Source organism: Puma concolor, chromosome D3, assembly GCF_028749965.1.
Source record: "Puma concolor isolate L17-30 chromosome D3, mPumCon1.1.hap2, whole genome shotgun sequence".
NCBI lineage: Eukaryota > Metazoa > Chordata > Mammalia > Carnivora > Felidae > Puma > Puma concolor.
The window spans coordinates 34,534,031-34,558,600 of NC_141678.1; the positions used below are offsets into that span (position 1 = coordinate 34,534,031).

Genomic DNA, 24,570 nt, shown 5'->3' on the forward strand with positions numbered 1-24,570 from the left:
GTAGCACTCAAGAGGGAGGACGAGCCTGTCTGCTCGAATTACCAAGAAAGTTTCCAAAGAGAGAGCATGTGAACTGGCCATCCAGTGATGATATCAGGAGAGGAGACTTGAAGGCAGCCCAGGCTCCTGTTTTCACAAGTTCTGAGCAGGTTATAAGATGAGAGGAGCCAGCCTTGAAACACTTTTACGTGTTCGTGCAAAACTTAAGGGGAAAGAGTCGTCTGCTTGGCTGCAATAGTATCTGAGTTTAGGTCGATAATGAGGTTCACACTACCACGCCGACAGCGGCAGCTACTATTTACTGAGCATGATTCTGTGCGGGACACTGTAGTCGGTCTTTTGCAACTGTTATCTCATCAGACTTTCCAGTAATGCTAAATTCCTGTCCCATTTAACAGATGAGGAAACTGAGGCCTATGGAGGTAGGTAAGTTTCGCATGCTCACACAGCCATTAGCTGGCAGAGCTGGAGTAGAGCTGGGTCTCTCTGATGCCAGAATGTGCACTTCGGCATCTGGCCATCCTGCCTCCCTAGTGCGGTAACGTACGGAGGGCACAGGTAAGGATTCAAATTGACTCCGGAAGGAGATTCTTGGGAGATGCACTGTGGAAGCAGAGTAGCTTGCACTGGGGATCAGAGGTGACTCTCACAGTTGGAGAGAAAGTGACATGAAACGTGGTGTCACTCAGAGACCAAGAGTCATCATTTCCCTTTTTCTCCTCCAAGAGAAGTCCATGTGGCAGATAATCCAACGCGGAGGGCGTGGCTAACAGCACCTGCGTGTGGCCCCGGATGACCACAGGTGATGCACACAACAGGAATCTGAATAGCTGCCCCCCCCCCCACAAAGAGGCCCAGACCCTCAACCTGAGAAACATGAGCATCCACGGAATAAAATCCGATGGCCTGGGGAATTTGCGATTCCAAGTGAAAATACTGACTTGATGTTTGTTACCTGTCATTTTCCCTCTGAGAGGCGTATATACCTAGTATGAGGGTCTGTCCCATAGTTAGTATTCCTCTGGTCGATACACTCAGTAGTAGAAAGCTGATGGGAGAATGTCACGTCCATCTGCAACTGGCTTTCAGTTTGATCGACGCCGAAAGGCGGTGCCAGCTGCGGAGGCTCCCGGCGCCTGCTGGGCAGACCGCCACACCGCAAAGCAGGGTTTCTCATCCTGGGCTGTGACTTCAGCACGGGGTCAGGCGCCCGGGCACAGAGCTACCCAAAGGCCTCCTCCCCTCCAGTTCTTTCTCCTGCTTCCTCCCCTCCTTGAGAGTCTGCCCCTCCTCTCTCCACCTCTACACACACAGCATCAGAAACATTGCAAAAGGCATGGCCTTGGGGAAGAGTTAGAGACTGAGAGTTGGGGGGGGGGTCCCAGATCAGCAATGTGATCTTATATGATAAGATAAGCAAAGGCAGTGGCTCAGAAGTTGAGCAGAGGTGTTTGCAAATTCACGGTGCAAAGAGAACCTGCACTCAGCAAAAAGAACAGGCCCTGGGAAGCAACTCGGGTTGTCCATTTGAATGCCACAGGCTACACTTGAGGAGCAAGAGGGAACCAGGAATGGACCAGCCTCACAAGGACTGCCACCTAGCTTGGCCCCTAAATCACTTCAGTCCTCAACTGGATCAAGACGCTCAGCAGCCTCTCAAGCAAAAGTAAATCCTTCAGGCGGAAAGAAATGGTTCCAGGTAGGAACACAAAAATGCAGGAGGACACAAAGAGGAATGAGTGTAGGGGTCAGAAGAAATGAATACTGACTATATAATACAATAATCTTGCCCTGAAGAGGTTAAACATGTAAAATTAAAGCACACATCAACAACGTAAGAGGACAGAGATGGGTGTGTGTGTGTATATATATATATGCAGTGTAAGTGTCTGATATTAAACGTTTTAATTGTGATATAAGTCCCTGACGTTAGGCTTTTGATTGCCTGGGCATCCATTTCAAAAACATCTATCTGGAGTAAACATACTGCCAGCCATATAACACAGCTACTAGCAAATCAACTAGGTATGAAACCAGGATGCACCCAGAACTTTAAAAGGGAGTCCTTTTTACAAGCCCTGGGTAAACCCAGATAACCAACCATTTGAGTGACCTTGCTTTTCCATTCTCCTAGCCTAATTCCCAGATGCAGAGTGAGCCTGCAAAACCCTAGGCACCCTGGGGCACCTGCGCTGAGCCCAGTTGAGCATCTGACTCTTGATTTCAGCTCAGGTCATGATCCAGAGTCATAGAATCAAGCCTCACATCAGGCTCCATGCTGAGCATGGGGTCTGCTTAAGATTCTCTCTCCCCCTCCGCCCCTCTCCCTCACTTGTGCGTGTGCTCCCTCTCTAAAATAAATAACATGGAAAAAAAGAAAAACCCTAGGCACCCTACCCTTGACCCCAATAAAGGCAGAGCTCCAGTTCTGCCCTATATTTCTCACTCCCCTCCTCTCTCCCTCTTCCTCCCCACCAGTGACCTCACTGTGTGGCCCTAGGCATGTTGTGCATCCTTCAGGACTTGTGAGTAATAAACCTTGATGTTTCGAAGTTTTCTGATGGTTGTTGCTGAGGTGCATCTTGCAATCCTAAAAAGGACCACAAGGGCCAGCCCAGCCACAACGTTGGTTGCAGCTGGGGAAATGTCTGTGAGAGCTCACCACCAGACGTACTGGCCCAGATGAGGTCCTCAGGCATCCATAACCAAGAGTGCCACTATTAATAGACTAAGATCCATACAACAATGGAGTTAAAGTATCCTAAGTGCACTCCATTCAGAAAGGGGTAAAGAATTCATTTATGTTAGACTTTAGTGAGTCAGGGAAGGGTATTATCATTTCTATAATAACCACTAAAAGAACACTAAAGCAATATGTAACTAACAAACTAACAGAAGAGAGGGCTGAATTTTTAAACATATTAACCTAAAGAAAAGCAAGAAAGAAGAAGGAACATAAACAGGAAGGCAAATGGAAAACAAATAGGAAAAAGGGTAGATTTTAGCCAATTATATCAGTAATTACACTAAATGTAAATGTACATTTCAATTCAAAGACAAAGATTATCAGCTGGAATGGGAAAAAAAAAATACTAATGCTTACAAGAGCCATGCCTTAAATGAGTAAAGAAAGATTGAAAGGAGGGGAAGGATTAAGCCTGCAAACAATAACTAAAGGAAAGCTGGTATATCTGTCCTAATATTACAGACTTTAAGGCAAGAAACATTCCCAGAGATAAAGAAGAATTTCATAATAGTTTGCCTAATAGAAAATAATCATTTTACCAATGTTTCGATAAGGAAGGAGTCAAGCCATCGAGTGGGAGAAGCTATTTTTCATGCATCTATATGACAAAGGACTCTTAAATTTGGGATACAGGAAGGACTTCTACAAGGAAATAAAAAAAAGAAGATAGTACAATTATTTTTCAAATAGGCAAAAATCTTAAACAGGCGCTCTACCAGAAAAAAATATATCCAAATGGTCACTAGACCTGTAAAACGATACTGAATTTTAGTAGTAATCAGGGAGGTGCTAAGGGCATACCCCCACTTAATGGCTAAAATTAAAGACAGACATGCCAAGTGCCAAATGGTTGGCAAGAATATGGAGCATACGAAACTCTCATACCCTGCTGAGTGAGTGTATATGTTGGAACTGACCTTTGAAAGCTGTGTGATGATATACACACCGAAGTTCAACATGCACATCCCCTATGACCAAGCAATTGCACTCAGATACACAGGCAACAGAAATACGTGTACATGACCACCGCAGACATGTTCAAGGCAACTTTATTCATAACATTCCAGAACAGGAAGCAATCAAAACGCACAGCAACTAGAGAATGAATTAATAGGGTGTCTATGGTATATCTACACAATGAAATTCTGCCTATAAATGAATGAAAAAGGGTGAACTTGTACACCAAACAGCAACCTTGATGTACCTCAGCAGCGCAGGTGAATCACAAAAGCATGACGTGAGAGAAGGAAGACAGTGGTCACGTGGAGGGAAGGCAGTAATGACTGAAAGGAGACTCTAGGAGTTTCTGGAATGTTCTGTTCCCTGATCCTGGAGCTGGTTACACAGGTAAGTTCAGTTGTAACAAGTTCTTGTGTTGTATGCCCAACAGACATGCACTTTTCCGTGGGGGTGTCGTTCTTCAATTTAAACAAGAAGTTTGTTTTCAGTGAGTCTAAGCTATCTTGCAAGAGGAAGAATCTCTGGAAATTTGCATCTTTCTCAGAATCCGTGATCAACCGCATAGCTGGGCTGGGCCCTTATCCCAGGGCAATGGACGTTCAGAAATCCCTCACTCTCAGGGTTTGGGTTTATGATGAGCCAGTTTCTCTGTCACTAACACGCAGACCAACATAAGGTCCTGGGGCAGCAAACGGACTCAGGCTGAGGAAAGTAGGGTAACCAGTGGGGGGTGGGGGGTGGGGTGGCAAAAAGCCCTTGATTTTTGAGGGTAGCCCTACCCTGCGTGTGTTGCAAAATTACATTCTCTAGTAATTGAAGCACTAATTGGATTGAATTGCAACAGGCATGGGTCAGGAAAACAAAACAAAACAATAATAATTGTATCTGCTGGCACGGCAGAACGATGGCATTGGCCCCCTTACACCACTTTCCGTTATCTGTTTCTTAAGTGAACAGCTGAATGCCCGGGTTAATGACCTCAAATTACTGCGGTGGGAACTTCACTGTGAATTTGTTTGGGTCTTCAGCTGGTGAGACCTGGTGAGGAACAGACAATGGGAGGCGACCCCGGTTCCCTGAAACCAAATTGGCTATTATCCAAGTTAGAGACTTAGGGTCCAGGGCCATATGTGTCCTACGTCCCTCTTCAGCAGCCTGCTGGGCCCTGTCCCCCACCCCTGGACTTGGTGTGGAAGCTGTCACTGACACACTGAAAAGTGTCGCTTCCAATAAGACAAACTGGTGGGGAAGCGGAGGCCCCCGACCCCATGGAGGAGTAGAGGGAATTGGGGGCTTTCGGTTATGTGAAGCCCCAGGCCCTGGTTTTAGGGATAAGGGCTGGTGTAGCTGGAGGATTCTCTCTCTCTAATTCAGAGAGGGAAGCTGCGGTGAGAGAGTTGACAAGGAGTCAGCAAAGGATAAGATGAGAGGGAGCCGAGCCCAGTCTGCAAAAGCAGAAGCAGCAGGAGGCTTTAAGAGCTGGAGCATTGGTCGGCGACCCGAGGCTGGGCGCTGTGCAAGGGTGCGGCATCTCTGTCCGCTGCTATCGGCAAATCGGTGATAAAAGCCTATTACACACAATGCCCTGTGTCAGCAGTGCCTGGGAAGAGGGAGTTCCAGTTCCCGTGTGGGCGGAGCCAGAGAAGAAAAAGAAGCAGCCTCACCTCGGAGGGGAGAGAAAGAGAACCGTGTCACCGCAGGACGGTGGAGCGAGGGTGGGCCAGGAGGGCAGCCGTGCACCTGCCAGGCCGCACTCATGGGTCGTGGAGAGGATTTGGTGAGAAGACACCAAAAACGTAGCAGCATAGTGGCTGGGACCCAGTCAAGAAAAGGGAGTGATGATTATCTTTCTTGCTCCTTGAAGTACCCTCTTTAGTCTGCCTTCTTCGTAAGTCCCAGCTGGCTAAGCAACCATCTCCTTCAACACATCCACCCCCAGGCTTTCTTCCTGTCATCCCTGCCCCTTCCCTAGCTCCCCCAGGAGAATCCTTCTTTAAACACAATATTCTTTTTTATATATATAATGTATTTATTTTGAGAGAGAGAGAGAGAGAGATCATGTGATCAGGGGAGGGGCAGAGACAGCAGGAAAGAGAGAATCCCAAGCAGGTTCCACACGTCGGCACAGAGCCCGACACAGGTCTTGAACTCACGAACCGTGAGAACATGGCCTGAGCCAGAAATCAAGAGTCAGACGCTTAACTGACTGAGCCACCCAGGTGCCCCTAAAGACAGTCTTCTGCCTTCAGACCCAGCCACTTCCCACAGTTGCCCGCAGGTGTCTACAATACCCGAAGGGTTTTCACTCTGAGGCTTGGGTATAGAACTAACTCATTATGAGGTCTTGGAGCCAGAAGAAGAATTTTGCCACACGGCGAATACCTAATTAACACGAGTAACCGGACGACCTGCAAGAAAGATGTTTTCCCGTCAGTCAAGCACTCTCACACCTTGGAGAATTTAAGCTTTGTTATTCGACTTCTGCTTTCTATTTTGACATCTCCCCAGTAACATTTTAAAACATCATCAGCTGGAGGCAAGCCCCCCTGCGCCCTGATCAACCTGGTTTTGCACTTTTCGGGAGGGTGACACTGAGACAAGCTCTGTTCCCTAGATCAATACTTTATTAGGTTGAAATCTGCAGATGAAAAGGGCTGGCGAGGTGGTGGTGTTGCCTGCCAGGAAATCTGTGAAAACTATTTTCTTCTTTGCTAAGAGGTAAAATATTTATGTCTTTAATAAGCACAGCGACTGAGACATAAATGTACTTATAAATAGCTACACCAAAAATGTGCATATACGCACTACTTAAAAGGAGCATGAAACCCTCCATGTATTCTGATTCCTCCCCAGCCCATGGCCCGTGGGGTGCAAGATAGCTGCCTCCATAAACTTCAGAACAACTCTGTGTCTTCCACAGCCACCGGGCCTTGAGAGGGGAGGTCTCTAACTCCCCTATTTGTCACGGACACCCTTCTTGCAATGTCCCTAAGATAGCTATGGTGCTTTCAGACCAGGTAGAGGCAGTGGCCCACCTACGCGTTGCTTCTGCTGTGGATGCACTGAACCGTCGTTCTCTTGCCGGGGGTCGGGGTGACCAGGAGGCCTGGGCATCAGGCAAGCTGGCTATGTGTCAGGTGGAGATTCTGGCTGTGTGTGCCTATCCACGTAGAGGCATCCTCCACGGGACCTTTCTCAGCTCTGTCAGAACAATTATAAGGCTGTGCAAACACACACACACACACACACACACACACACACACACGACTGTCTAGTGGACAGGTCAGAATAAAGCAGTCATCTTACCATAACCACCAAACCACTCAGTACAGGGAGCTCAGATTACAGGGACTGTGAAACCTGAGTAAAACTTGAAGGACCCAGGACACTTTCACCAGCCAATCTCCCTTCTTTACTGCTGAGTTAATGGCGATGTGAAAGAAAACGTGTGTTGGCACCAGGAACAGTTATGTGACCCAGGTGCTATGGGCTCAGCAGATCCCAGCCAGGATCACACGTAAAGCTCACCGGACAGAGGGTGCTGAGGCCATTAAAGGTCTTGAAAGAGATTTCACTGCCATGGAAAAGTAAATAAACACAGCTCAATAAAGAATACATAGATGTCTAGAATTCTTCAGGAGATGGCCAAGTCCCAAAGCACTCTGGGAAGCATTTTTGGCATTCAGTGTCTGCTCTGTGTGCATGCACACATCATCTCTCTGGGAGAGGTTTGGGCACATCAAATAAAGCCCTCCAGTTCCCTGATTTATAGGTGGAGTGGCCTTTGAGTTGGCCCTTATCCACACCCAGAGGTTAATCCTGTGATTTTTCATATGCAATTGAGTGGAGTGGGGGGTGATATAAAATAACCCCCAAGCCAAACACACACGTCCTCACTGAAAAGTACAAGAACATAAACAGATCTTTATTTGACACACGAGTAGCCATAGTGCTTCTATTTAGACTTGGACCCAGGAAATTTTATGTGCAAGTTTTCAAATGAAAATGTTTTGTGAAAATTTTCAACAGACAAAGCATTGTTAAAATATTTTATTTAAAAAATTTTTTTTAATGTTTATTCATTTTTGAAAGACAGAGAGAGACAGAGCACAAGCAGGGGTGGGGCGGAGGTGGGGGGGAAACACAGAATCTGAAGCAGCCTCCAGGATTCAAGCTGTCAGCACAGAGCCTGACGCAGGGCTCAGACTCATGAACCGTGAGATCATGACCTGAGCTGAAGTCGGACACTTTAACGGACTGAGCCACCCGGGTTCCCCTAAAATATTTTCAAGTGAGAGATAAGTCCTAAACCAAAAGTTGGTGATTAAGAGTTTAATCATCTTCCATTTTAAACACTAAAACACATAATTATATACTGTTCTTACATAGTCCTACAGATATTTTTAGGATCTTTCCAATGTATCCCTGAGGTTCCCAAGGGAGGGTCTCTGCCTCTACCAATGAGATCGGACACAAACCTGTGACAGATGGGGCCTCAGGGGAGCAGGGATGTACTTTCCTCCAAGCTGTCTGATAAGGAAAGCATGCATAATTGTCAGGAATGGGATAGAATTATCAAAGGCATATAAGTTACAAAAATCATAAAATGTACTTTTCCATTCTATTGTTTTGCAACAATGAAAAGCTGCAACTTTCATCATGATGACCAACAGAAGCTACAAGCTCTCTGGGGCAAGATAACAGTCAATACTGCCTCAGGCCACCTGGCTGGTCTGCCTGCCACGTGGACACACATACACACACACACACACACACACACACATCAACTCTCGCACAACTTTGTTTTGCTCCATAGACATTTTACTTCTCCTAGTAATGGGATATCTCCATGGGGGTCAGCAGGAGTTTCTTTCTGGATAAATTGACATAATGGGAAACATTGTCCAAATTCCTTGGTAGCGATCTTTCCAGAGCAATGGTTTCTGTGTGGCATCCATTCTCTCATGCTATCGCTGTCCTTGGGCTCCAGCTCCCTCTGCCCCCCCCCCCACTGTTGCCTCCCCTGACCTGGGTCTGGATTTTTGAGAAAGACTGGACACATATCACCTGTGAGCCATGGTTACGAGCAACAGCAGTGCCTCCAATCACAAAACATGGTTCAGAACCATGGATGACAGGACTCAGGTGGAGGTGGCAAGTCATATACACGTACTTGCCTATAGATGAGTTAAATACTCGTGTGGGTACATGTGATGACAGATAGATAGATGATAGAATAGAATAAAGATAGATAGATAGATAGATAGATAGATAGATAGATAGATAGATAGACAGATAGATCTCCTTAGTAAATCGATGATATAGATAGATGATAGATAGATAGATAGATAGATAGATAGATAGATAGATAGACAGGTATCCTTAGGAAATAGATAGATGATAGATAGATAGATAGATAGATAGATAGATAGATAGATAGATAATAGAGATAAATAGGTAGATAGATATAGATGATAGAGATAGATAGATAGAGACATATATACATATATACATACAAAGGCAAGTTAAATAATACGTATATGTAGTTGACCCTTAAACAACATGGGTTTGAACTACACAGGTCAACTTAACACAGACTTTATTTCCAATAAATATACTACAGTCCTGTAAATGTATTTTCTCTTCCTTTGATTTTCCTAACATTTTCTTTTCTCTAGCTTACTTTGTTGTAAGAATACTTTACTATATTGTAACAATATAATACATATCACATACAAAATATGTGTTAATCAACTTTATGTTATCGGTGGGGCTTCTCTGGTCAACAGTGGGATTTTAGTAGTTAAGTTTTGGGGGAGACAAAAGTTATACGAAGATTTCTGACTGAGTAGGTGCATAGCACTCCTAACCCCCACATAGTTCAAGGGCCAACTCTATGTGTAAATTGTCTAAATTATATTATTCCTGTGTCTATGTTTGAATACTCAACAACCCTAAGCAATGGATATTTGGCTTCTGTTTGCTGAGACAACTGAATCTAAAATTTATCATTTATAACTTTAGTAAAACCCTACTGTCTGTCCTTTCCCTAACTTAGGAACGTCATTAGAATTTTTCTTACACCTCACTACACATTTGAGTCAGAGAGAAATTTTCCTACAAAAGGTAACTAGGAATTGGAAGGAATCAAGGATAAGGATGCTTTTGGTATGCACATTGGAAAAAAGATTTCCTAACACAAAAGGCATGGATTCGTGAGAGATGAAAGATGGCAGCTGATGTGTATCACCTCCAAAGGGAAAGGGGAAAAAAAATGGTGGTCAAGACCTTGGTCAAAGAGTTTTTCACATCAACCACTAGGTGATTCATCTACTCAGGACTTGGGTAAAAATAACAGCAATGTGGGGCGCCTGGGTGGCGCAGTCGGTTAAGCGTCCGACTTCAGCCAGGTCACGATCTCGCGGTCCGTGAGTTCGAGCCCCGCGTCGGGCTCTGGGCTGATGGCTCAGAGCCTGGAGCCTGTTTCTGATTCTGTGTCTCCCTCTCTCTCTGCCCCTCCCCCGTTCATGCTCTGTCTCTCTCTGTCCCAAAAAAATAAATAAATAAATAAACGTTAAAAAAAATTTAAAAAAATAAATAAATAAATAACAGCAATGATAATAATATGTAATGTTGATTGAACACTCACCGTTTTCCAGGCACTCTAGGGAGAACTTTTTCTATGTTAACTCACGTAGTTAGTTAAACATTGTGGAAGATTTTGAGATTACTGAAGAAGTCAGAAGAGATTGCTGAACACCTTTTCATTAGAATAACAGACACTCCTCTGAGGATGTTTGACTTTGACTAGACTGTTTCACGACTCAGTGGAGATGAAGATTAACTGAGAGGAACGCAACTTATTCCTGTCCACAGAAATGTAGATTGTATCCAATGGAATGCCATTGATTACAGCCCCGTGAATATTGCCCAGTTTTGCCAGCTTTGCATCCATTTGTAAATTCGTTTCTTTGCTCCTTATCTGATTCTAGATGTGTGCCCCTTGAACCAGTCCTAACATCCGGTGAATCTCACATGTGTCTATGAGCTAAGTCCAAATTTGAGACATGTTCATTTTGAAATTATATGGGAGTCATGGTTTGATTGTCTTTTAAAACTTAACCTTTAACACTCATCTCATCTTTGGAATAGTACTATTAATGATGGGAGCAGGGTTTATGGGGGCCTTCCGGCAAGTGGAGAAGGAGACACAGTGAACCACCAACCCATACATAGATTCAATCACGTTATACGCACTCCCTCATACTACATGATACTTCTTCTCCAGCATCCCTACCTATAGAAGTAATGAGGGAACAGGAACTTAGTTAGAAGACAGCCCACTCCAAAGTTGGGAAACTACGTGCTTCGGCAGATATTTCCTATATTGAAAGGAATTGTCGCTTTCTGAAATGTTAGTCAATCTCCTATGAAAAAGGCCTCCTCCTTTCTCTACAAGAGTCTTTTAACTGTTTGAAGGCAAATATGTGATATGCCCACAGTCTTCTCCAGCACAGAATACATCAACCTCTTCCTTATTTGAGTTGATTTCAAGACCTCCTCACTATCTTGCGCCTTCTCGTTGCGCTCCGGCTCATAATATCCATCTAGAAACATGGCACCTAGAGTTGGAAACAGTAGTCCGACCCACCCAGAACATCGTTCCTGTGATCTGAGTCCTACAAATGTGTGGGACGCTAAGGAGCCCCGGGTCTACAATATGGAGTGTGCCTATGATTTGCTAAAATTCCTTCATGTCAATGAAGTTGGCACCAGTTTTTCTTGCCTTGTAAACGTACTCACTCTGTAGAGCCGAAGATTTTTTTTAATATGTATACTTACTTATTTCTAGTTAGATTCATCAAAAGCATTCATCCTGAAGCAATTGGTAACCTCTTCGTTCAATTCTTACTGAACAAAAAAAGATGCTGCTACCTTCCGTTTATGTTGAATTGTCTTTCTATTCACAAATCAACTCGAACGATTAAAATTTATCAAACTCTCTATTTGATTTAATACCCTATAGTCTGATTATTCCAATGCGATAAGGAATTCATTTTGACGCTAAACTACCAGTCAATCAATATTTATGGCTACTCTTCATACTTGTTTAGGAATTCATGCTGATGAATTACACATTTTTTGACAGTTCTTTCCCTCGAAAGCTAGCCAGTTGTGGGAATCCAGTGTGGTGATGACAAGAATCCATGGGTCTGAGATGCTAACAAAGCTGCTGAAGATTATCCCAAGGAAAAAAATACCCTCAAAGACCCTTGGGCCTGTAATTAAAGTGATCAACTACCCACTCCCGTAACTCTCCGTCTCCCAGGCCCTGGCCAGGCCAGCCCGTGAAAGCCTAACCTGTAATCAGAATGGGGGAAAAAATAACAAAGCCGAGAACAGGAAACTGTTGATATCTTCTCTACCAGATGTCCCTCTGCTCACTGAAGTTTCAAAAACACGGGAGCTTTCAATCTGACTTCTTTCCTTACAGAGCTCCCAGCCCACCCTCCCTGCTGAGCTCATTCAAGGGCAAACACCCGGCCCCTCCCTGAAGGTTACTAGCACAACGTTATCCTTGTTTTTCAGCCATTGTTAATTATGCACATGGCGCACTCAAGCTCTATCACATTTTGCCAAAATAACTGTTGGATAAAGGAAAACTACAGTCAGCTCGCTAGTTCATTGATCTTCATGATATCCCGACACTGATTTTTTTTTTTTAACCACATTGATTTAAATAAGGACGTTTTGACATCCTGGAGAGACAGAATCTAAATTCTTCGATGTTCTTCACTATAAACGTATTGCTTATCGTATGAGTTCTTCATGACATGTAAAGGCCCCTTTGATACTGTATAACCATCATAATCATGGGGAAACAGATATTGAAAGAGGAGGCCATAGGCCAAAGGTCACTAGCAAGGTCAGGGATGAAATCAGATTTAAGAGTGAAAGTTTCCACTTTGTTAGTCATTATTCCCCAGCGAGACTCCAGAACATCCTGTTAGATCTTGTTATGTCTACATTCAAAGTGAATTTCTATCCTTAGCAAGCAAGGAAACCATCTGAGTAACATCGCAGAATTCAATTACCCAATTTGATTATTTGGGGTATAGAAATGTGGATAACTTTCTCCCTGTCAAGTAACAGCCTCGATGTTTCTCTTTAGTTAAATCTGGCTAATTCCTTACACCTAAAATGAGTTCCTAGTTCGCTATTGATTTCATTCCCTCGGGCGAGCCGGAGATAGGAAATTCTGACAGAACCCCTTGACCATCTGCTCTGCACACCTAAGCATTCAATTTCTGAGTGAACAGCATTTATATTCATTTGTGTACCACTTTAGCTGATGTCTGGAAATCCCCTTCACACATACACGAGAGCCTTGGGTGGGCAATAAAGAGTTTATTTGAACAGAGAACCAAACTGACACCCTTAACACAATGATGTAGCAATAAGGTTAGAGCAGTCACTTGGCTACTCCAACCTGTTAGAAAAAAAAAAAAGTGGAAACCTGTGCCAGTGGCTTCCATGGAGCAGACCAATCCACAGCCCACGGAGAGTACTCAAGGAGATGACAAGAGCTCCCTGGTGACAAAGCTGGCTTCAGGACAGGGCTGGTCCAGGAGTTCACAAGAGCTAAGGAGCAGGCCATCCATCACTCACCCCGGCCAACGGAACAAATAACCCATTTCTTGTTTCCTTGAGATGCTTGCAAAAAGAGCTCCTGGGCCCCAGCGTGCACAGAGCGAGCTGCTCAGAGCCGGTTGTGTCCAGGCCTCTCAGATCAAAGATGGGTTTGAGGCAAAAGGAAGTTTTGAATTTGACAGGATTTTCCTGGACACGTTCGAAACAGGAATAACGTGACAGGCCAGGAGCAACAAACTCAACCGCATGAGGTTCTTAAGGGCGACAAGGTTGGGTGCGTGGGGGCAAATTCTTCAGGGTCCGAGGTGGTCCTGGTTTAAAGAAAAGCTTCAAGGCTGAAGACTGGCCCTCAGCACAGTAATCCACAAAGCTTGTGGTGAGACTTAGAAGTACAAGGAGGGAGGAGGGGAGGCAGATTAAAGTAAGCAAACGAATTCTTTGACATATGCCTTATGAGTTTTGACACTTTGATAGGAAGAATCTGTTACAGTGCTTAAAAGTTCCAAGCTCACCCCGCAGGGTATAGGGGAAAGGAGCAAAAAGTTCAAAGAGAATAATTACCTGTTATTGATGTATTATATTTAAAGACCCTGGCTGAGGATTAAAGACACTCTCAAGGCCGTTAACAGCCTGCAGTAAACAAGTCATGTTTCAGAGAGGAGGAGGAGGAAAGAATTTCAGAAGGATTTCCTCCATCAGTCTGGAACCCTCTGTAGGTAAGGCAGAGGATGCATATCTGCCTTCCACAGAAGGATACATTTCAGACCAGAAAAAAGAGTCATCAGATACTCCCGGAGCTTTGTCTTGGTCCCTGGGGTTTCCTCCTGTGAGCTTTATTCTCTTTCAAGGACTTTGTCTTACTAACCATTATATTCCTGGCACCACAGAAGGATGCGCAGCCAGTAGGGACACAATGGATTTTAGTTGGCTGGGGGTGGGGGGTGGGGGGCGTGGGGGTGGGGGTTAGTGGGTGGTTTCCTAGTTGAACCCAATTCCTTTTTTGTTTACACTTTAAGTTAAAAATGGGGTGCCTAGGGGGCTCAGTTGGGTGAGTATCCAACTCTGGATTTCAGCTTAGGTCATGATTCCAGTGTCGTGGGATCGAGCCCTGCATTGGGGTCTGTGCTGAGTGTGGAGCCTGTTTAGGATTCTCCCTCTCTCTCCTTCTGCCCCTCTCCCCTGCTGGTTATGTCTCAAAAGAAGAAAGAAAGAAAAGGAAGAAAGGAAGAAAGGAAGAAAGAAAAAGAAAGAAAGAAAGAAAAAAAGAAGAAAGAAAGGAGGAAAGGAAGAAAGAAAGAAAGAAAGAAAGAAAGAAAAGAAAGAGAAAGAAAGAAAGAAAGAAAGAGAAAGAAAAAGAAGAAAGAAAGAAAGAAAGGAGGAAAGAAAGAAAGAAAGAAAGAAAGAGAAAAAGAAGAAAGAAAGAAAGGAAGGAAGGAAGGAAGGAAGAAAGAAAGAAAGAAAGAAAGAAAGAAAGAAAGAAAGAAAGAAAAGAAGAAAAGAAAAGAAAAGAAAAGAAAAGAAAAGAAAAGAAAGAGAAAGAAAGATTGTATCACCGAAGTAACTGGTGGGCCACCAGACCAGCACGTCTTCCCTGGCACAGGCCTAGAGATGGGATGGTCTCTCCCGAATAGTCCCCCAGAGGCAACCACTGGGTATCTCCCTGAAGGATGTACTTGATGGTCCCCTGTTCCTGTTTCCCCTTCTGCGGTATCTGATCTCTCAGCTGAGGACTATTATTCTAATGAAAAACACTTCCAGGAAATCAGTCCAAGACAGATTTAATTTGATGTGGAAAAGAATTTCAAACGCACATTATGTCCATCGGAAATTATGACCAGCTTTAGCTTTCAAGTACCCAGATCTGAAGATGCCACAGCGCTTTGAAGGACGCAGGGAGGAGTACTTCCTTGTTTTTTGGGTTTGGTTGTTGTTGTTGTTGTTGTTGTTTTCTTTTTTTCAGGAAAAACTGAAGAAGAAAAAGAGGAGACATCCTTCCCCTCCTCCCAGGGAAAAGCCGGTTCTGATCCACATAATCACAACCTTTGCACGGGCCGTGCCTCGCTGTGCGCTGAAGCCACAAGGCTACGTGTGGCTGCTGGAGGCTGCCTGGAAGAGCCCAGCCTGCACAGGAAGAGTGCATCTGGTCCCCAGAGGTCACCTCTCTCAACCCACACTCTCCTATAACACTCCCCTGCCCAGGAGCCCTCGGCCTCTCCACCTCAAAGCTCTGAGCTGAGAATCGAGACATCCCCAACCCCTCTTCACGTGACTTTCCAAATCCAGTCCCCGCATGCGCCCTCAACAAACCATGCCCTGTGTCCTCCAGGTTTGTCCAAAGCGGGTCACCAGACGACACTTCACCGAGCTGCGGCCAATCCTTCTCTCCGCCCCTACCACCCAGAAGGGGACAATTTCTAGAGCAAAAAGGGACCTAATCAGCACAGTACCTAAGTTCCGGGATAATAAAATAGAAAGATTAGATGTACTTACATGCCACTGCCTCTCATCTCTCAGTTTTTCAAGACCCAACCTCAAGGTCCTTCTTAGTTGCACTTCCTGTGTGCTGGGCTCAGAGGATACACAGTCAGATCAGGCAAAGTTCCTGCCCTAGAAATTCACATTGGTGAATGAATGCACCCTGGCGCACGCTCTCTCTCCGTTTATACATTTTCTTATTGTGGCAAAATATATATAACAAAATTTGCCATTTTAAGCATTTTTAAATGTTCTATTCAGGGGCATTAATTATATCCACAGTGTTGTGCAATCATCACCACTGTGTCCAAAACTTTTCGTCATCCTGCACAGAAACTCTGTACCCATTACGCAATAGCTCCCCCCCCCCTCCCCCAGCCCCTGGTAACCTCTACACACTTTCTGTCTCTCTGAATTTGCCTATTCTACGTATTCCATGTAAGTTGGAATTGCACAATACTTTTCCTTTCTTGTCTGGCTTATTTCACTTAGCATAAGGCTTTCGAGGTTCATCCATGTTGTGTATGTATCAGATTTTCATTCTTTGTTAAGACTGAATAATTTCCCCTTGTGTGTACGTCCCCCCCGCCCCCATTTTGTGTGTCCGTTCGTCTGTCGGTGGACACTTGGCCTGCTTCCATCTTTTGGCTGCTGTGAAAAGGGCGCCTATGAACATGGGTGTAGAAGTATCGTCTTGAGTCCCTGCTTTGAATTATTTCAGGTATATACCTAGGAGTGGGGCTGCTGAGTCATCTCTCCATTTATATTTGAGGGACCAATGAATGAACGACCGTTGTCAGCAGAGACTCCAATTTGTGCAAAGGCACTAAAGCACAGCACAGCCCGTGTAACTGTGCTGTCAGAAGCTATTCGGAATGGCTCCTCTGGGGGACCCACAGATGAGGCCACAGGGGCAAGAGCTCTCCTGAAAAACCACCGTTTTCATCTTCTGAGTGTGCTTAATCTGATTAAACTCCCAGGAACAGCCACAATGGGACTGGTTCCCAAATATTCCTCTTCCTTGACATCCAGGACAGAGGTCACCCAAAGAAGCAAACCGCCCATGGACTGCTGACAAAGCGGCCTTAGCCCCACCCCTTTTTCTGTCCATCCAGAAAGATCTCAAGCTAAGGAGACATGTTCTTTGGGAACAATCATTCTTATGTATAAGAAGAGACCAACGTTCAGCATTTTACTCTGAACAACTCTGTGGCCCACACCTCAGTCAATAGAAGCAAGTTAACAGAGGTGCAAGAATCTTCTGCAGCCTCTGTCTTGTGGATACACCCCACGTGGGTCAGCTGACTTTAGTGACGAGCTCCATTAGCCAGGGCAAAAATATGGGAAAAGAGGGGGCTGGGGGAGGATGACGTTTTCATTTTTCAGATAAAGACTGAGAAGTGGCCCCCAGGGGTAGAGTGGAGGCAGAGGACAGATCTCCAGGGAAAGGTCAGCCTTGAGAGACAGATGTGAGAGTCATGGACACACAGGATGAGACGAACCAGCTAGGGATATGGCTTCAGAAAGAAAGAGTACCAAGGCCAGAAGTCTGAAGAATTCCATCTAAGAGATAAGTCATCAGAGAGAAGAATAGCAAAAAATAGCGGTCAAGGGAAGCAGTTCAGGGAGGGGTGATCGACAGAACCCAGCAGCACTGAGGCATGGTGCAAGGTAAGGATGCCATGGGGTCTGAGAGCTGGGAGCAATCTCAGGGGAGCAGGAGGCACTATAGACATGCTGAATAGGGAAGGGAAGGGATGCAGTGGATTCCAAATGGCCGCCACATTTGGTAAACGATGCGACGCACGGTAGGCGCTCAAATGTCTGTTGCATCTGTAAATGAGGGAATAAATACACACTTGGAAAGAAGCAAGTAGAACTATTGTCACTGCTGAATATATGGCCGTCTATATTAAGAGTGGGAGGGGTGCCTGGGTGGCTCAGTCTGTTAAGCGTTCAACTTCGGCTCAGGGCATGATCTCTCAATTCACGAGTTCAAGCCCCACATCCGGCTCCGTGCTGACAGCTCAGAGCCTGGAGCCTGCTTCAGATTCTGTGTCTCCCTCTCTCTCTCTGCCCCTCCCCTTCTCCATGCTCTGTTTTTCTCTCTCTTTCAGAAAAAAAAAAATAAATAAACATTCAAATTTTTTTTAAAAAGAGTGGGAGATGGGCATATTTACAATCGCTAATTAGTTACAGAAAAGCCTCGAGTTTTTTTTTTTTTTTTTCAAACCAGATGAACACTATTTAGTGATATGACAGTAAAGTCGCCCATACTTATAATGAATGCAGCGAATCAGACCACGAAGTACACTAGAAGGTGATTATTAGATACTCAGGGCTTTGAAGATCTGATGATCTGGAAGAGTAGACCTTGTTCTGACTCGGGCCCACCTCACTAAAGGCAGAGCCAATAGTCTAAATACTTTTGGGTTATCCCACATGTTTAAGAATACAGACGAAAACAGAAAAGATGAGGACCATCGAGAGGCCAACCATCTGAATTATGGGCTGGTTTACCTCAGAAAATTAAACTGAGAACCTTCCTTCAATCCTCTCAGGGGCCATGAGCTGAGGAGTGTGACGAACCCAACTCCGTGCACTGGACATAAGGAGAAATGAAATAAAATTAACACCAATCTCCCACATTACAAAACAAAATACCTCACATCCTTGTATCCCGCTTTGGCTCCAGAGTGGGTCTTACTGATAACCTGGGACTGTCTCCAGAAAGACTGGAGTCAAGACACACAGAACCAGTGTTCCCCTGGGGGGTCCCGCACACCTCTGTCACTTTGAAAGGAGTGGCGGGGCGGGGATGCGGGAGGCCTAGGTAATAGACCCTCCGAACTGGCCCTTCTGCCTCCAGCCTCCTTATCTCGGTTCCACAAGTCTGTCAACTTACTCCTCCGAAAATGCTATTTGCATCCTATCACTCTAGACCTCAAGTCTTCAGTGGGTTCTTATTTGTATTTAAAAAACAACGCAAACTCTTTAGGCTAATGCCATGCTAATTCTAGACTCCCTAGATTCTTGTCTTAACGGTCTTCTATGAATTCTCCAACCAAACTGACCGGCCATTGTCCTCCAGAAACTCAACCAGGGGGTCCTGCCTCGATGTCGTGTCTCGTGGGAGCCCCTCCCTGAAGGGTCTTCTCAACTAGTGGCTCCATCCGTGACCTTCCTCCTCACAGGAAGATACGTATCTAATCTAAGCTTCTTGGGGAGGTAGGCAGAGCATTAAGTTCTTGTGTTTCCCATTGCGTGGCATGGTGCTATTCACACAAAGGCTCAGGAAAAATAATTAAAGGCATGAATAGAAAAGTGAATATGAATAGGGGCACCTGGGTGGCTCGGTCGGTTAAGCGTCCAACTCCATTCAGCTCAGGTCATGATGTCACCACTCGAGAGTCTAAGCCCTGCATTGGGCTCTGTGCTGACAGCCCGCAGCTCCAAGCCTGGGGTTTGCTTCAGATTCTGTCTCTGTCTCTGCCCCCTCCGCTCATGTTCTCTCCTCTCTCTCTCTCTCAAATAGAAATAAAAAAAAAAAATTAAAAAAAAGAAGAGTGGATAAATAAAAGAGGAGCTAAATAAAATCCAAAGTTGTAATGATTTTTGGAAACTAGATGTATTCACTGGGGGGCTTTTAACCTGCACTCAGACTTCCTCACGCAATAAAGAAATAGGCTGTTTCTTATTATGACACATAACCGGAAGTGCAGCGGGAGGGACAGTATCAGGGCTGGTTGATAAGTGACTCAGCACAGCCACCAGCAATGCAAGCCTTTCCTATTCTCCCTGTCCCACACCCACCCGGCCGGCTTCATCCTAAGCGGGTGGCCCCAGGGCTGTGAGAGCGGCTGCCAGCCGCGACGGGGGTCATGGGTGTTTTTGTTCGAACCTGGTGGGAGATAGCACACTTCCCTACACGCATCCCAGGGAAGTGCCCTGCGGATGACAGCAGCTTGGACTGCAATTAGGGGTGAAGTCAGACCACTTAAGACACGTAGACTTCCCTGGACGGTTTTCTAACGAGACCAGACAGAGACACCCTTGCTAACAAGTTGCGCCATCTGGCATGGATGACCTCATCGAATCACCACATGTGAGGTAGGCACGATTGCTCCCATTTCACTGAAGAGGAAACTGAGACACAGCAATGTCTCGGAACTTGTTCGGCTCACGCAGGTTTCAAGCAATAGAGCCAAGATTTAAAACGTGGGTTCCTGGGGCGCCTGGGTGGCGCAGTCGGTTGAGCGTCCGACTTCAGTCAGGTCACGATCTCGCCGTCCGTGAGTTCAAGCCCTGCGTCAGGCTCTGGGCTGATGGCTCGGAGCCTGGAGCCTGTTTCCGATTCTGTGTCTCCCTCTCTCTCTGCCCCTCCCCCGTTCATGCTCTGTCTCTCTCTGTCCCCAAAATAAATAAACGTTGAAAAAAAAAAAAATTTAAAACGTGGGTTCCTAATAACTTCATGGCTTACAAGATGACCTAACTGGGAGGCTGTAGAAAAGTGCTACTCTCCTGTTTACCAAAGTCAAGAGCCAAGAATTCTTGCCATTAATCATTCCTTAAAGGAGAAATCAGCACCACCCCACCCACTCCACCCTCTAATAAGCAAAAACATAAAAGTGTTATTTGGGAACACTTACTTATTATCACTTCACATGCCTGAAATTAGGTAATCAGATTAAAAATTAATCATGAAAATGAACAAATGGGGACTCCAATAAAAGGTAAATAGGTGCCAGGCACTCTCTTAAGCACATGTCATGTACTTTATCATTAAATAGTCACAAAAACCCAGTGAGGTCATACTATTTCCAATTTACAGATTGAGAAAGTGAAGCCCAGGGAGGTTACATAACTTGCCTAAGGTTAACTAGCCAACACCTGGCAGAACTAAAATGTAAACCCTTCCTCTTAAAACCTAGTCCAAATCCCCTCCATACATTAATAATTCTTCTATCTGTTATCTCTATCACAAACCTGATCGGGTTCCAAGCAAATTAGGAATGAGTTTCTTTTCCTGGGACAGTTTCCCATCTGTCCCAGGAAAAGAAGAAGGAGACGCCAGGTATGGCCTCTGGAAACCAGGCAATTTTTTTGAAACACCTGCTTGGACCTCCAAAGCATGCCCTCTCAAGGTGGGAGACATCACCCCTAATGGGGCACAAATTAATTCTCGGGGGCCAAAAACCACAGATATTATCACGGTTTGTGGCTTTCCAAAGGTGAATGCTACCCATCAAAAGCTTACTTCTCAGTATTTCATTTCCTTCAATAGGCAGAACTTTAAATTTTTTTTTTCTTTTCAACGTTTTTTTTATTTATTTTTGGGACAGAGAGAGACAGAGCATGAACGGGGGAGGGGCAGAGAGACAGGGAGACACAGAATCGGAAACAGGCTCCAGGCTCCGAGCCATCAGCCCAGAGCCCGACGCGGGGCTCGAACTCACGGACCGCGAGATCGTGACCTGGCTGAAGTCGGACGCTTAACCGACTGCGCCACCCAGGCGCCCCAATAGGCAGAACTTTAATCGAAGCTAATTTTTCTCCTAAGGGAGGTGATCATGAAAAAAGTGATTGAGAAACACAGCAAGAATTCACTGGGAAATGAACTAAGACTGAGCATGCCCACCCCCCCCACCGCTGCCGCTGTACCCACACTCCTTCCCTGAATCTGAATCTGGGCAATGTTGGCTGCTAACCAGGTGGAGGGGATGGGGCACGCTTTGGGAAGCGCTGCTTCAGACCACAGTCCCCGCCACCAGGCCGCACTCAGGATGGGGTGTGAGCAAGAGAAAATCCTTGCCGATTGCATTTTCTTTCTTGCCTTCTGAACTCAGAAGGTCCTGATGCTCAGCTCTGCTCCAACCAGGCCAAGCCTGGGGGAAACCTCCACCAGAGAAGAACAGAAAGAGAAAAGCATCTGTCTACACGGTTTTTTGTCCCCCTTGCAATCTACACGCAGCAGCGTTACCCAGCCACCCCCTCCCCAAACACACACTCTGCCTGCCGTTAGTACATCTCGTAGGGTTTCAGGCCTGTGTCCGTGAGGATATGGGGACGGATTTATTCAGCAGGAACGTGGTTACAGGCAAAGGAGAAGGAGGAGGGGAAAGAAGCAGAACTCTGCCAGGAATTCCTCTTGCAAAGGGAATCTGCTGAAGAAGATAAGGAGAAACGGAGACTCGGAAGGTGGAGTGAGTCCCCCAAGTTGCAAGGAGTTAACAGCAAGGCTGAGCACAAAACCCGGAGAGCCGAGCCGGGGTGCTCTCTGCCTATCTGCACAGCCTCTTACAGCCAGGAGTTCTTCTAATAGCACGCACTAAAAGAAAATACTCCAGAACGCTGAAATTGCCTGAGCACCAGCACCCTTTATAAGGATTTCTGTGCTGCACATTTTCATCTCCTCCACTCGGCAGGAAGGACCACCTTTCTTGGTCCAGGTTTCACCCACTCGAACCTAAGCCACCAACACTTGCCTGTAACAAAGCATTTCCAAGCTGGGGTTTTGGAGGGGGGCCTACAGGCTATCTTTGACCACCTCCTCCCTTGCCCCTCCTCAGCCCAGTGGGTATTTTCCGAGCGCAGGCATTTGGTTTGGCCCTCGCCTAGTGTCCACAGGCGTCCTTGACTGATGAAACAGACATGTCTCCAGCGTGATTTGTTTGTTTGTTTCTTTTGCTGTCCCCTAAAGATATCTGTACTGGATTCTTCATGGCCGAGGATCTTAACCTCCTTCGTTTCAGACATGGCACCCAAAACTGCAAGAATCCCTAAGTGCACAGCATCTTGCTTTATGTGGCATTTCCGCGGACATCTATAAAAATCAAATTCAAAGTTTAATTTCCATCTTTGGGACCAGTAAGTATTTTCATCAGAGATTTTTATTTCACTTAGTGATTTTTTTTCTTAGTGCTTTTTCTAAAAAAAAAAAATTATTTTGGATGTGAGCGGGTGTGCAAGGGCAAGGGTATGGAATGATGTTTCTTTGATTATCCCACTTAATCAACAACCCCAAGTGTCACCCCAGAGCATCTTACGCATTGCTAAACCATGTGTTAGCAATCGGCAGTTGTTCTGCGAGCCGGGCTAGCATACGTTTTTGGCTTTTGAATTCAATTTCAGCAACCTTGAGGAGGCCCAACATAGCTGGGCAGGAGTTTGAATGGCATTAGCTTAATTTGGATTCTATAGAAGCCCCTCTGTAGAACCCCTCTTCACCCCTCTGTTCCAGGACATCCGTTTGCACGCGCACGCCAATCTCTCACTTAGTTGTCGGCCTCTTAGGCCTGGATGGATAAAGCGAAGGGAGCAAACAAGTCCACTGTCTGATTGACCGAAGCGTGTGTCTGCATGAAAAAGCCTGGGCATTTTTACATGATGAGGATAATGAAGCCGGCAAGGTTTCTGCCGAGCCCTGGCTTTTAATTAGTCAGTGACGCTTGATAAATTGCTCACCTCTTGGGCTGTATCTTCACATCCTCAGACATCTGGAGGGAAACTGGAAAGGAAACGTCCTGCTCATTCCAAAGAGCCAGATGTGTGCCATCACGCAGAAGGAATGTCCAGATGCCGGACGTCTCCACTGTATTCCTCCAAGCGAGCCTTTCCTGTAGTCTTTTGGAAAGTCAGATGAAGAACTTCTTTTTTTTTTTTTTTTTAACGTTTATTTATCTTTGAGAAAGAGAGACAGACAGTGAGTGGGGGAGGAGCAGAGAGAAAAGGAGACACGGGATCAGAAGCAGGCTCTAGGCCCTGAGCTCTCAGCACAGAGCCCAACGCGGGGCTCGAACCCATGGGCCACGAGATCATGACCCGAGCCAAAGTCGGAGGCTCAACCGACTGAGCCACCCAGGTGTCCCTAGATGAAGAACTTCTAACTGAGACTTTCTGCACTTCAAACCCTTTAGCAGAGATAGGGACATAAGTGAATAAACTCATGTTATTAATGAGACTAAGGAATTCTCTCTTTTTCAAATTAGAATTCTGTGTTTAAATGGACTTCGTTACATACATGGAGTGTGTAATAACCTGAGTGTGTGTGTGTGTGTGTGTGTGTGTGTGTTGGTTAGAGCAGGGATTTTGAAATAAGGCTACCAATCACTATTACCTGCAAAGGTTTCTAGAAACACAGATCCCTGTTCCAAACTGGATCTGTTGAACTAAAGAACTGTATCTGTTGAAATTCCAATTTTGGAATTCAGAAATCAGTATTTTTTAAATGCACCCAGTTGGTTGTGGCATCGGAGCAGAGTGGCATTTGGGAACCAGAAAGTGAGGAAATGGAAGCTTAGTCACAGAGCTGGGTAAGTGGTGAGGCTGAACATCCAAGATCCCAGGCTAAAGGCTTGGTTCTCGTTCAATTACAGGCTCCTGCCTGGCCAAGGCAGACGTCATTCCCAGAACACTTCCCCTCAGCTCTGAAGTCTCCAGTTGATTAGAGCTGAATCGGGAGATTAATCTATCCTCTGATCTAGCCCAACCTGTTTGTTTTACAGATGAATAAACTTTGACCTAAAGAGAATAAGTGACTCTTCTGGGAACACCCAGATGAGAACTTAAATTTCCTGATTTTGTCAGAGTTCTTTAAAAAGCACCACCTTTCTGGTTTAGTAACTAGCTCTCCCCATGACTTAAACATTAAAAAGTCCCCCTGGAAAGATAGCCACATTTAGTGGTGCTCAATTAATTTCCTAAAAGTTCCAGGTTTAAGGATCTCTGCAACTAAGACC

General features: G+C 45.4%; 2 long non-coding RNA genes across 2 annotated transcripts; one reads left to right on the plus strand and one right to left on the minus strand.

Moving 5' to 3' along the window:
* Positions 1 to 15,118: 15,118 nt before the first annotated feature.
* On the minus strand, positions 15,119 to 19,546 carry LOC112868112 (uncharacterized). The gene is made up of 5 exons (XR_003224267.2): positions 19,177 to 19,546; positions 18,353 to 18,434; positions 15,848 to 15,964; positions 15,665 to 15,771; positions 15,119 to 15,323 (listed from the first exon to the last, which is right to left on the minus strand). It is a non-coding gene; the product is annotated as an uncharacterized LOC112868112 (long non-coding RNA).
* On the plus strand, positions 17,262 to 23,792 carry LOC112868111 (uncharacterized). Its single transcript, XR_003224266.2, has 3 exons — positions 17,262 to 17,503; positions 22,533 to 22,699; positions 23,073 to 23,792. It is a non-coding gene; the product is annotated as an uncharacterized LOC112868111 (long non-coding RNA).
* The last annotated feature ends 778 nt before the right edge of the window (positions 23,793 to 24,570 follow it).